The 13,879-nt window shown below is 44.2% G+C and overlaps 1 non-coding gene across 1 annotated transcript; it reads left to right on the top strand.

Moving 5' to 3' along the window:
- Positions 1–360: 360 nt before the first annotated feature.
- Positions 361–466, top strand: LOC121973951. Its single transcript, XR_006109853.1, has one exon. It is a non-coding gene; the product is annotated as a small nucleolar RNA R71 (small nucleolar RNA).
- The last annotated feature ends 13,413 nt before the right edge of the window (positions 467–13,879 follow it).

Raw genomic sequence — 13,879 nt, 5'->3', positions numbered from 1 at the left:
CATGAGTCTTGAGAATGATCAGAACTTCCACATGTTTCACAATAGTATACTATGGCATTTACTGTATGAGTGCTAGTCCCCATATTTTCTACTTTCTTTGTAAGAGCATTCAACTTTGTAGTCATTAGAGTGACTGCATCTATATCAAATTTTCCTGATGCTTTTGTTGGGTTTGAATAAGAATAACCTCCACTTCTCTCTGTTGCCCATTGGTGAAGATTCTGCGCTACACTCTCAATGATTTCTTCAACTTCATCTAAACTTTTATTCAAAAGTGCCCCTTCAGCTGTTGAATCTAGGGACACTTTAGTATGATAGTTAATGCCATTATAAAAAGTGTGCAACACCAACCATTTCTCTAAACCATGATGTGGCCATTGTCTGAGCATATTATTGTATCTATCCCATGCTTCAAATAAAGATTCTGAATTGGATTGTCTGAAGCTTGCGATAAGATTTCTCATATGAGATATCTTACTAGGAGGATAGAATTTATCTAAGAATTGCTGCTCACATTGTTCCCAAGTGGTAATGCTATTTGGGGATAAGGAATTCAACCATTGTTTAGCTCTATCCCTTAAAGAAAACCCAAACAGTAATAGTCTAACTGCTTCTGAAGGAACACCGTTCATTTTCATAGTACCGCAGATTTAATAGAAGACCTCCAAATGTTGATTAGGATTTTCATGCGGTCAACCTCCAAACTAATTTTGTTGCACCATATTGATTATTGCAGGCTTGATCTCAAAGTTATTTGCTTCAATAGAGGGTCTTGTAATGCTTGACCGAAACCCTCTAGCATAAGGTGCTGCATAATCCTTAGGTGGTCTATTAGCCATTGTTGATTGTTATTGTTCTTCTTGATGTCTTTGCAAGATTTTCCTTCTATGAAATGTTCTATCAATTTCGGGATAAGAGGAAGTAATTCTCCTGCAAAGCTAGATCTTCGCATACAAGAACAAGATTAAAGAATTTAATACAAAAATGAATACAAAGATAGAAAGACTTCAGTTCACAAAAAGAATTAAAGAACAATGTACTGAATGAATGAATAAAAGAATGAATGTAATGAAAGAACGCAAAACAGAACAAGAAAACTAGTTACAAGTCAGATGTAAGAAAAAAAAAGAAAAGTTTAGTCTAACTCAATTGATAATCCCTAATATTATATGCGCAGTCTCCGACAATAGTGTCAAAAACTTGTTACGAATCGCAAGTATACGGTTACGTCATCAGTAATAATAAAAGATATCGTATCCACAGGAACTGGTTATAGTCACTAAAGATGTTTCAATAGTGAATTAGCTAAACGAACGATTAAAAGATCATTTACAACTAAAGATTAGATGTAAGGGTTAAATGCAGAAATTCAGTTTTAATAAGGTTATAGGAGTCTTGGTTTCTTTGTGATACTCATCAATGTAATGTAATCTACCAGACCTTGTCCTCAATTGTAATGTATTCTTAAGAAGTCATCGGTTATCTTCTGTAGAAAACACCGGTCAAGGACTCAAATCTAAACCATAAGTAATTAAAAAGTTATGATCCCTATGAAGTCCGTTAGCGGGGCAACCCTATCACGACGTCCCTCAGTCATACGACATAGAAACACATCACTAATCAATTCACCTTAAGATATAGAATTAAACATATCAATCTATCCTACTTCTTTGTATGTTCTTACTTTACCCCTAAAGGTGATTCCCTAAAAAGTCCGTTACTAGGACAACCCTGTCACGACGCCCCTCAGTCATACAATTCAGCGAATTCCTCAACAAGATTCCACAAGAATTACAAACAACCAATCAAGAATTGTAATTAGGCATAAAATACAATAATCCATACAAGATTGATTGATACAAAACATAACAATATCCTTGAATCAAGAAGATGGCAAATCCATGAATCTTACATCGATTTACATCACAAATACTCCCTCGTTCCTAGAACAAAGGATCTACTCCATAGAGAATGAGGAAAGAATCGAAGACAAGAAGATCCAAGACATTTTGATCCAAATCAAGAAGAAGAATAGAAAGGAATGCTTATCTCAATACGACGAGTGATCTTTGGAACCAATCGTCCACTCTTAGAGTCGAATCTTGGACAAAAATCTCCTTCCAAATGCTAGAAATTCGCCCAAGAATTGATCTCCCCAAAGGGAGAGCCTCCCCCTTTCAAAGAGGAAGAAACTCTAAATATAGAGGAGGGCATTTGGGCGTCACACGACCCAAGAAATGGCCGTGTGTGATCCACACGGCCAGGGCGGTCCTCCTCTCGGCCAAGGTCACACGGCCGTGTGACCCTCACATGGTCGTGCCATATTCCGCTTCTGCATGCTTACACGGTTGTGTGAAACCACACAGCCTGATCAATTCTTGTCTCTGGAAGAGTTGCATGACCGTGTGGCACACACAACCATGCCACTCTTCGGCTATGGAAAGGCCACACGACCGTGTACCTATACATGACCGTGTTTTGGCTGGCTGAAGAAGGTGGCACGATCGTGTACTCTTCACACGGCCCATGCATTCTCCCTTGCTGATGATGCTACACGGCCTTGTCATGACCACACGGCCATGGCCATTCCCCTTTGCAAGGTCGTGTGGCACTCATTGCCCATGTCGTTTTTCCTTCAATTGGTTGTATGATCAGCCACGGACATCAATTCTTCTCCAACTTCGACTCTTGAAAGCATAAAACAAACAACAGTAGATCTCTGAACAAAGAAAAGTATTTATGTTAAAAGCAAAGCAAGGAACATGAAAGTCCATAGATAAAGCATGTATAAAACTTAAAAATGTGCGTCAAAATATGTTAAACAAGTGTATTCAATCTACGCACATCAAGAGCCCACAACAATTTCAAGAGGATTTGATGCTTAGTTAGTCACATCCAGTCCAGCATATTGAACCAATTCCCTGGGAAACATTTCAATACCTCAGCACAAAATCTCAAAAGTAAACTAAAGCATTAGTACATAATATGCAAATACAGTTGAATCAAATTGCAGCATCCATCACCCGACGATAATCACAATACACTAGTGAGGAGATGAATTGTAGAGTTTGTGACAATTCTGATTCCAATTCTAAGGCTCTACAACACTCCTCTAGTTTTATTATGCTATGATGTTTTAGATAATTCTGATTCTTATGATATTGTTGTTGCAAATTCTGGTTGTAAAATTTTGACTAACATTTTTGATGTTATAAGAATTGATGTTCTTGATGATGATAGTGTTAGTATTAGCCCTAGTACCAATTATGAGATAATTGTGAAGGGATCATTTTTGTATCATATTTCATTAATAATAAAATGCAAAGTTGGTTATTATATTTATTTCAGTTCGGTGCCGATTGAATAAGTATAATAATGTCCTTGGTTGTAGGTTCTTATTTACAGCATATCAATTGGTTGAATTTATAGTGAGATATTATAGATATACATAGAATACTATCCTTAACTATTCCTAGTCAAGCATTAATATACAATGAAAATATTAATGCATTGAGACTAGCATGTAGGTCAACCAATGACTTAATCTCATAAATCACGGATATGAGATATCAGGCTGACATATGAGTATATATTAGAGAATATATTGTCACGCCCCGGAGGAGTCCCTGTCCGAAGAAATTTCGGCAGCATCTCCCCTGTACGACGGACAATCTGAAACTTTACTACATCACCGTATACCTCAGCCAAATGCGGCTGAAATAATAACAATAATAATAAGCAAACAAGCACACCATCCACGCAGTTTATATAAATTTTCAGCCTCTGGCTGACACAATCACGTAGTTTAGTAGTAAACAAACAGAACAGAAATACGATGACTCGAAAACAACCCTACTCCACTACACCCATAAAGCACAAATCTGACGGAATAAATCCACTCACCTCTTCTGCCGTCTAGGCAGGCATGTAGTAAAACAAATCCGAATGAAAGTCATCGACTAAATAAAGCAATCCATACAGGATCTAAAGTATTCAAAACATAACAAGTTCAAAACATAGTCTAGCACATAAAGCCAAAAGATAAATAAACAGCCTCGTGACTGCAGGGGACTAGCAACTGGAACTCTCTCCTGACAGCATCAACCTGAAATAGCAACGGAGGAGGGTGTGAGTCCAACACTCAGCAGGTACAACTGATATACATAGTAAGGAAATAACAACTAACACTAATCATGCGTACAGTCTCCTGACGTAACGAAGGTAAATGCAAACTGAAATAACCAGGAGAATATTGTACTAATCAGGACCTGGTACAAGGATAAACAGTCCGAGAGTATAGAAATCCTGTATGTATGTCAAGCATGGGCATCCAACCAATATGCAGCAAATAAATGCAGTAAACACAATCACAAGAAATAAATGCATCAATGCGTATGATGTCATTGCAGTCATGGTCACCCCTGACGCCAGTCAGCCATCTCACACATAATGGTGGAACCGAGTGGGTAGGGCTGTGACAACCGTGCACTTTGACGTCACTACTCCTGATGAGTGACCGAGTGGACGGGATGCTGTCGGAGTACACACATACTCCTATCATAAATGGGGGGGGGGGGGGCACAATGCTCTCATCTCCCGGTACACGATGACGGGAAGGGATCTCGACGTGCTACCACGCTGCAATCACACTACCCATAAGCAGACCAACGGAGCACCGAACGAGCAAACTGACGTGCAACACGCTGTGTCACGCTACCCATGAGCGTCACAACGGAGCACCGAACAGTGATGAAACTGGCGATGTGCTCGTCAATAATGGAACAATCTATCACACAACATGTAATCATGCGAATGGTGCATGACACTAAGCATGGTAATATACTGAACCAATCTATATACATGTATGATGTGCACCATAGTCAATAAATCATATCAAGGGTACACAGATCAGATAAGGTATCACACCTAGGTCCTGAACATGGTGAAGCATCGTTATATCACTACCCCTAAGTATGTATAATCAGGTAAGCAATAACATGAGATGCAAAACAAGCAATCAACCAAGTATGTAACAGATATCGGGTAGTGACTAACCGAAACAAAATAAGAAACATAGTTATTGCTATTTGTTAAATTTACTACTATGCATATCAAAGACATAAAGTCAAAAGTACCCGCCTCCAATAACAAGATCCAAATTGGTCCAAATCCGACGTTGAGATGCTCGTCTCGCGTCAAAGTCCTGTGATATCAATGTGTATATTTTTATTTAGCTACAATCCACAGAAATGGCTAAATAAAATCCTTAAGGCTAAATTAGGGTAAACCCTAATCAACCTAACCAATATCAAGTTCAAAATATGAACTATAATTTATCATATATCAAAATGTATCTAAATCACTCCATAACAAATTATGTATATGTAACAATTTATACCTAAAACAATATGTATCAAGAACGTGCCAACTCAAGCTTACGTTAAACCCTTACCTTAATCCGAAGCCTCCGCAGGTGTTGCTCCTTAGGACAACTTGCTGCCAAACGAAGTAATTGCTGCTGGAAATCCTCCACACTGCCAGGATCACATGAAAACCCACAGCAACAATTGAGTACCCTATACAACCAATTAGGGCAGCACCCTTACCCCTGTGATCTGAGCCCCAAATCAACGCCGTCGATGGCATAGCAACAAGTGAGTTGATCTATAGTGAACAAAGGCTAGGGCACGGGTAATTTGCGTCGGGAGAGGTGGAGGTCGGAAGAAGGGAGGAGGAGGAGACGGAAACACTTCCGGACGGTGACGGCGCTGTGCAGAGATGCGTCAGAGAGGAAGAAGGGCAAAGATGAGTCGGGCTCGCGGTGTGCAGCGGGGAGGAGCGGCGGTGGTGGCTCATGGCTCTCTAGGGCACAAGAGAAGAGAAGGATCGGGAGGCAAAGGAGGGAAGGCCGACACTGCTCGGGCAGAGAGGGCTTGGTGTGGCAGGAGGGGAGAGGGATCGGTGTCGGCGCGAGGGAGGTTTAGGGCATGGTCCTTGGCGATGAGATGAAGTGAAGGGGGAAGAAGATGTGGAATCGGGAAGAAGGAATCGCCACCTGCGGTTAGGGCAGAGAGGAGAAAGCGCGAAGGAGGGGAGACGGCGTTGGGGAACGACGTCGGCCATGCGCACGGGGAGGAGAAAAGCAAATAAAGAAAAGAAAAGAAAAAAAAATAAAAAGGAAAAGAAAACTTTTCCTCGTTAAAATGGGGTAGCCTAAATAGGCTTTTCCGAGCCCAATTTTTTTCCCCGTTAACTCGTCCGTACAAGCTCCGAAAAATTCCCGAAAATCTTCTAAAAATTTCAGAAAATTTCCTTATTAATATTCGTCTATTTTCAATATTTTACATTCTCCCCCACTAATAAAAATTTGGTCCCCAAATTTTGTTATCTACCATCAGCAAGTACTAACAACAGATATAAAGTAAAAATGTTGAACGGTAAATTAAATCACATACATCAAGTGAAAAGATGGGGGTATCGAGCTCGGATTGTATCCTCGAGCTCCCAAGTAGCCTCCTCATCCGAATGATGCTGCCATCCGACTTTAACCAGTCAGATAGTCTTGTTCCGCAACTGACGCTCCTTCCGGTCCAAAATTCGTACTAGAACCTCCTCATAAGTGACGTCAGGCTGAATCGGAACTAAGACATATGTCAGCACATGTGTCAGGTTAGGTACGTATCTTCTCAGCATAGATACATGGAATACATCGTGCACGCCTGCTAGGGACGGTGGTAGTGCCAGCCGGTAAGCTACCGCTCCGATCCTCTCCAAGATCTCGAAAGGACCAATGTACCGCGGAGCTAGCTTACCTCTGAGGCCAAATCTCTTCACCCCTTTCGTGGGTAAAACTCATAGAAATACATGGTCACATGTAGAGAACTCCAAGGGTCTGCGTCTCTGATCTGCATAACTCTTCTAGCGGTCCTGTGCCTCTGACATCCTCCGTCTGATAATACGGACCAACTCTGCATCCTGCTGAGCTCTATGAGGTCCCAACATCTAGGCCTCTCCAACCTCATCCCAGAGGACGGGTGTCCGACAAGGCCTACCATACAACGCCTCAAACGGTGCCATTTGGATAGCCGAATGAAAGCTGTTGTTGTAGGCAAACTCTACCAACGGCAGATGGTCCTCCCAACTGCCTCTGAAATCCATAACACATGACCTCAATAGATCCTCTAAAGTCTGAATGGTCTGCTCTGACTGTCTATCTGTCTGCAGATGGAAAGCTGTACTAAATCGGAGCTGCGTGCCTAAGACCTGCTGCAGACTCTGCCAGAAACGAGACGTGAACTGGGGGTCTCTATCCGAAATAATAGTCAAAGGGACACCATGTAATCTGATGATCTCCCAGTAATACAGATATGCTAATCGATCCAGGGAATCAGTCCTCCGGATTGCTAAAAAGTGCACGGATTTGGTTAATTGATCAACGATTACCCAAATCGCGTCATAGCCTCGTCGTGTCCTCGGCAATCCCACCACAAAGTTCATAGTAATATGTTCCCATTTTCACTCAGGAATAGGAATCCTCTGAAGTAATCCGGCAGGTCTCTGGTGCTCAGCATTCACCTGCTGACAGACAAGACATCTAGCTACAAATTCCGCGATGTCTTTCTTCATACCGTTCCACCAGTAGGAACGCCTCAAATCTCGATACATGTGGGTCCTGCCTGGGTGGATCGCAAATCGAGAGTGATGAGCCTCCTGAAGTAGCTCCTATAAGACCAGATGAGACTGAGGTACGCATAATCTGCCTCGGAAGTATATAATACCCTCCTCGTCTCGTGTAAACTCGGTCTGCTGCCCGGAAGCTATCTGTAACGCCCCGACCCGGGCGGGTCCCCCCCCGGACCGAACCAGGAACGACACCAGAATTACCTATCGGTTTGATGACTAGCTCCACAGACCACCAGAGGTCCTTTCAGCGTGCTTTGTCCTCACTTGCACGCACCCTGGAAAACTTCCCAGGAGGTCACCCATCCTCAGATTTCTCCAAGCCAAGCACGCTTAACTTTGGAGTTCTTAAGTTTGGGCTTCCGAAAAGGAAGGTGCACCTTGGTGATATGGATAGTACCATCTAACCTTTTAAGTCATACTTAACCAGAATCTCATAACCGGGGTATTACAATCACCCCCACTTAAAGACACAACGTCCTCGTTGTGTAACCACAAATCACACCACAAACAAATCCCAGAATCTCCCTCGCTAGGTGGTGCCCTGGGTGCTCCTACCACAGGCGCACTCACGGTCGCAAGGTCGCTCTGATACCATCTGTAACGCCCCGACCCGGGCGGGTCCCCCCCGGACCGAACCAGGAACGACACCAGAATTACCTATCAGTTTGATGACTAGCTTCACAGACCACCAGAGGTCCTTTCAGCGTGCTTTGTCCTCACTTGCACGCACCCTGGAAAACTTCCCAGGAGGTCACCCATCCTCAGATTTCTCCAAGCCAAGCACGCTTAACTTTGGAGTTCTTAAGTTTGGGCTTCCAAAAAGGAAGGTGCACCTTGGTGATATGGATAGTACCATCTAACCTTTTAAGTCATACTTAACCAGAATCTCAGAACCGGGGTATTACACTATCTGACTGCCAATGAACTGTAAATGCTGATCACCAGCCTGGGCCTCTCGGATCCTCGTCCTGATCGATGATTGAGCAACCATGGTAACAAGAATACCCTGCTATGTATGTCGCTGCTCCTCAAGGTCTAACTCGGAGAAACCCTGAACCAAGTCTGTAACTGAAACTCGATGGCAAGCCAAAGTCCCTCTGGACTTCCTGCTGAGTGCATCGGCAACCATATTAGCTTTCCCCGGGTGGTAGCTAATGGTACAATCGTAGTCCTTCAGGAACTCCATCCATCTCCTCTGTCGGAGATTAAGCTCCTTCTGCGTAAAAATATATTTGAGACTCTTATGATCAGTGAGAATCTCAAATGTAATGCCGTATAAATGATGCCGCCAAAGCTTCAGAGCAAAGATGATGGCAGCTAACTCCAGATCATGAACTGGGTAGTTCTTCTCATGCTCCTTCAACTGTCGAGAAGCATAGGAGACTACCCTGCCGTACTGCATCAGAACATCGCCCAAACCCTGAAGAGACGCGTCGGTATAGAGCACAAATTCGTCCTCTCCAGAAGGTAAAACCAAAACTGGAGCCGACACTAATCTCCGCTTAAGCTCCTGAAAGCTGGTCTCGCAATCCTCGGACCACGTGAACTTCACGCCTTTCCTGGTAAGACGTGTCAGCGACATAGCTATACACGAAAAACCCTCGACAAAACATTGGTAATATCCGGCCAATCCCAGAAAACTACGGATCTCCTGTACTGACTTCGGCTGCTCCCAACTGGTGACAACCTTGATCTTCTGAGGGTCTACTAAAATACCTCTGCTCGAGACCACATGTCCCAGAAAATCGACTGAAGATAGCCAGAATGCACACTTGCTGAACTTCGCGTACAGCTGATGTCATCGAAGAGTCTCCAAGACTATACGAAGATGCTGTGCATGCTCCTCCTTGGAATGCGAGTAGACCAATATGTCATCAATGAAAACGATAACAAACTGATCCAGATACTCCAGAAAGACGCGGTTCATCAAGTCCATAAATACTGCTGGAGCATTGGTAAGCCCAAATGACATCACCAAAAACTCATAATGACCATATCTGGTACGGAAAGCTGTCTTCTGAATATCTGAGTCTTTGACTCTCAGCTGATGATATCCGGATCGCAGATCAATTTTAGAATACACTGATGTACCTCTGAGCTGATCAAACAAATCCTCGATCCGTGGTAAAGGATATTTATTTCTGACGGTCACTGTATTCAGCTGTCTGTAGTCAATACATAACCTCATAGTGACATCCTTTTTCTAAACAAATAACACTGGAGAACCCCATGGAGAAATACTAGGGAGAATAAATCCCCTATCCAAAAGCTCCTGGAGTTGAACCTTCAGCTCGTTCAACTCTTTTGGTGCCATACGATAAGGAGCTTTCGATGCCGGTGCGGTCCCCGAAATCAGTTCAATAGCGAACTCCACTTGCCTTCTTGGAGGCAAACCTGGTAGCTCCTCTGGAAATATATCTGGGTACTCTCAGACTATCGGAACGTCGGAGAGCCGCGAACTCCTGCTGTCCTTAGTACTAATCAAAGATAACAGAAAACCCTGACAGCCATGTGACAGTAGCTTCTGAGCCTGAATCACCGAAATGATCGATATGCCGTCGTCTCTGATGCTAGTGAAATCCCACGAGGGTTGGTTCGGAGGCCGGAATGTGACCACCCTCATCTGGCAATCAACTGTGGCATGATATGCTGACAAACGGTCCATGCCAAGTATAATATCAAAATCAACCATTTCCAATACTAAAAGATCTACCATAAGTATCAGGTTGCCAAAATCTAACGGGCAACCTCTGACCTCCTGAGTGACGCTCAAAGTATCACCGGACGGTAGAGAGACAGTCAATCGCTGTGGTCTGCAAGTGGGTAATCTACCAATCTCCCGCATAAAAGTACGAGATATAAAAGAATGCGAGCTACTAGTATCTATTAGTATATCTGCAGATAAGGCATAAATAGAAATCATACCGCGGAAAACAGATCCGTCGGCTCGCTGCGTATCCTCTCTAGTGACCGCATGAATACGCCCAGTCTCTGGCTGAAGAAGAGGTGGTAATACCGCCTGCGACTGCTGCGTCTAGGCAAGAGCCTGCCACTGAGGCGGTGCTGGATACTGTGCTAGAGAAGTTTGAGAGGGTGGAGACTGATACTGTACCGATGGCTGAGACTGCGTCTGATACTGTGCCTGTGGCTGATGCTGCAGCTGATACTGCCCCTGAGGCAGATAGTGAGATCCCGGAACGGAGCTCTGGGGTACTATGGGAGTACTGGGGTACTCCTCTCCGAGCATGCCAAATGCAGCTGCTGAAGGGGAAGCTGTCCCTTGCTGGCGATGTGAGGGTGAAAATCTCCGCCCTCCACGTCTAGCCCCTGACTGACTGTGCTGTTCTCCATGAGCAGTAACTCTGGGAGCAGTATGCTGAGCCTTCAGCTGGTAATCTCGACTCTGGTGCCCAGGCAGTTTGCAATAAAAACAAACTGGCTGTCCCATAGTACAGGCTGTGGCGATGTGATCTCTGGACCCACATCTGAAACAGCGAATGTCGCTGGCGGGTTGTTTCCGGTTCTACTGTGGAGACCGGAAACGTCTTGAAGAAGACTGTCCTGATTTCTGAGGCCTACGAGATACCCCAGAAGTACCCTGATCTAACCGACTGCGCCTACTTTGCTGTGGTGTAGCCTGAGGCTGCTGGATCTGCCCAGATGCCTGACCCGACTGTTTCCTTTTTCTATCTGGAAACGCTCTCTGCTGCGCTGACTCAATCAATAGGGCTCTATCTAAAGTCTCCAAATAGGATGTGGTACCAAGACCGGCAAGCCTTACTTGCAAATGTCCATCCAGCCCCTTAATGAACTGCTGCATACGTGAACTGTCCTCAGCAACTAGCTCTGGACAAAATCTGGCCAATCTGTCAAACTCTGTATTATACTCTGTCACCGATCGGTTGTTCTGTCGCAGACTCAGGAAATCCTGCCGGCGAGCCATCTGATAAGCTCGTGGGAAGAAATGGCTCTTAAAAGCCTCTCTAAATCTGGCCCAAGTGATGTTCTGCTCGCCGATGATGGAACGCTGAGTAATCCACCAGGTGTTAGCCGCGTCCCGTAAGTGAAAAGCAGCCAGCTCTGCTTTCTCCCACTTGGAGCAAGCCATATAGAAGAAAGTCCGCTCCATAGTCTCAATCCAAGACAGGGCCACACTCGGATCACGATCTCCTCGGAAGAGTGTGAATCGACTCTGCCAACACTGGAATCCTGGCTCGTGCCGCAACAATGTCAGTGAGGTGTGTCGGAACGGCTGTCGGGACTGGCGGAACCACTGGAGCTGGTGCTACAGGTGGTACCGCTGCATAAACCGGAGGAGGTACTCCCGGTGCTACTGGGTAAACTGGAGAATATGCCGTCTGTGGCACTGTAGGGTGAACATAGGTGGCCATGATAGGAGGTACAGTAGGTAATGGTACCGGATATGGAGCAGCCAGTATCGCTGATGCAAGTGCTGCTGGGTACACCGTAGGTACTGAGGGCACAGGTGCCACTGGTGTCGGGTACACTGTAGGTCCAGGTGGCGGTGGTGCCGAGTACGCCGTAGGCTGCTCTGGAGCAGGTGTCGGGCATGCCAATGGTACCCCTGGTGGTACCGTAAATACGGTAGGGGTGGATACAGTCGGTGCAGCCGAGGTAGGTACCTCTAAGGGAGTCATCGGAGTCTAAGAGCCTGACGCACCCGCAGTATCTTGAGTCTATCCCTGACTGACAGGCTCAATAACAATAGGTATCTCTGGCATGTCCAGAGATCCAACGGTCCTCGTATGTGGTCGTCCAGCACCACGTCTCGCAGCTATTCGAGTAGATCTCCTCATATCTGTTAAATTATATCACAAATATTACTACAAGCATAAATAATTACTAAATAACATCATACCTAATTGCTGTTTGGAGATGTTCCGCCGTTGTCCAGTCCCCAATTTGACCTCAAAATTTCGAACGAGAAAATCACTGAAAATCCATATAAATTCGTAACGGAAGTCCAAACATATACGTAATGGAAAATCCGTGCAACCAAATAACTACCCAGTTTGACTCGCAAACTTGGGCTAGCACAATAAAAAATATCCAGAATACTAAAAGTAGGTATCACACCCTGCTCTAGTACCAATAAATTGGTATAAGATAAATCTCGAAAATCTAACACACGGAAATCAAACAAGTATCGCCAAACTTTGGCGCTCTGATACCATATAAATTGGTATCAGGTTATCCCATATATCCAAAATATGAAACAAAGATCGTAAAACTTAAGCTCTGATACCACTAAATTGTCACGCCCTGGAGGAGTCCCTGTCCGAAGAAATTTCGGCAGCATCTCCCCTGTACGGCGGACAATCTGAAACTTTACTACATCACCGCATACCTCAGCCACATGCGGTTGGAATAGTAACAATAATAATAAGCAAACAAGCACACCATCCATGCAGTTTATATAAATTTTTAGCCTCTGGCTGACACAACCACGCAGTTTAGTAGTAAACAAACAGAACAGAAATACGATGACTCAAAAACAACCCTACTCCACTACACCCATAAAGCACAAATCCGACGGAATAAATCCACTCACCTCTTCTGCCGTTTAGGCAGGCATGTAGTAAAACAAATCCGAATGAAAGTCATCGACTAAATAAATCAATCCATACAGGATCTAAAGTATTCAAAACATAACAAGTTCAAAACATAGTCTAGCACATAAAGCCAAAAGATAAACAAACAGCTTCGTGGCTGCAGGGGACTAGCAACTGGAACTCTCTCCTGACAGCATCAACCTGAAATAGCAACGGAGGAGGGTGTGAGTCCAACACTCAGCAGGTACAACTGATATACATAGTAAGAAAATAACAACTAACACTAATCATGCGTACAGTCTCCTGACGTAACGAAGGTAAATGTAAACTGAAATAACCAGGAGAATACTGTACTAACCAGGACCTGGTACAAGGATAAACAGTCTGTGAGTATAGAAATCCTGTATGCATGTCAAGCATGGGCATCCAACCAATATGCAGCAAATAAATGCAACAAACATAATCACAAGAAATAAATGCATCAATGCGTATGATGCCAATGCAGTCATGGTCACCCCTGTTGCCAGTCAGCCATCTCACACACAATGGTGGAACCGAGTGGGTAGGGTTGTGACAACCGTGCACTCTGACGTCACTACTCCTGATGAGTGACCGAGTGGACA

The sequence above is a fragment of the Zingiber officinale genome, chromosome 4A, assembly GCF_018446385.1.
Source record: "Zingiber officinale cultivar Zhangliang chromosome 4A, Zo_v1.1, whole genome shotgun sequence".
Taxonomy (NCBI): Eukaryota; Viridiplantae; Streptophyta; class Magnoliopsida; order Zingiberales; family Zingiberaceae; genus Zingiber; species Zingiber officinale.
Note: the sequence above shows the minus strand (reverse complement) of the source record. Positions and strands in the feature narration are given on the sequence as shown.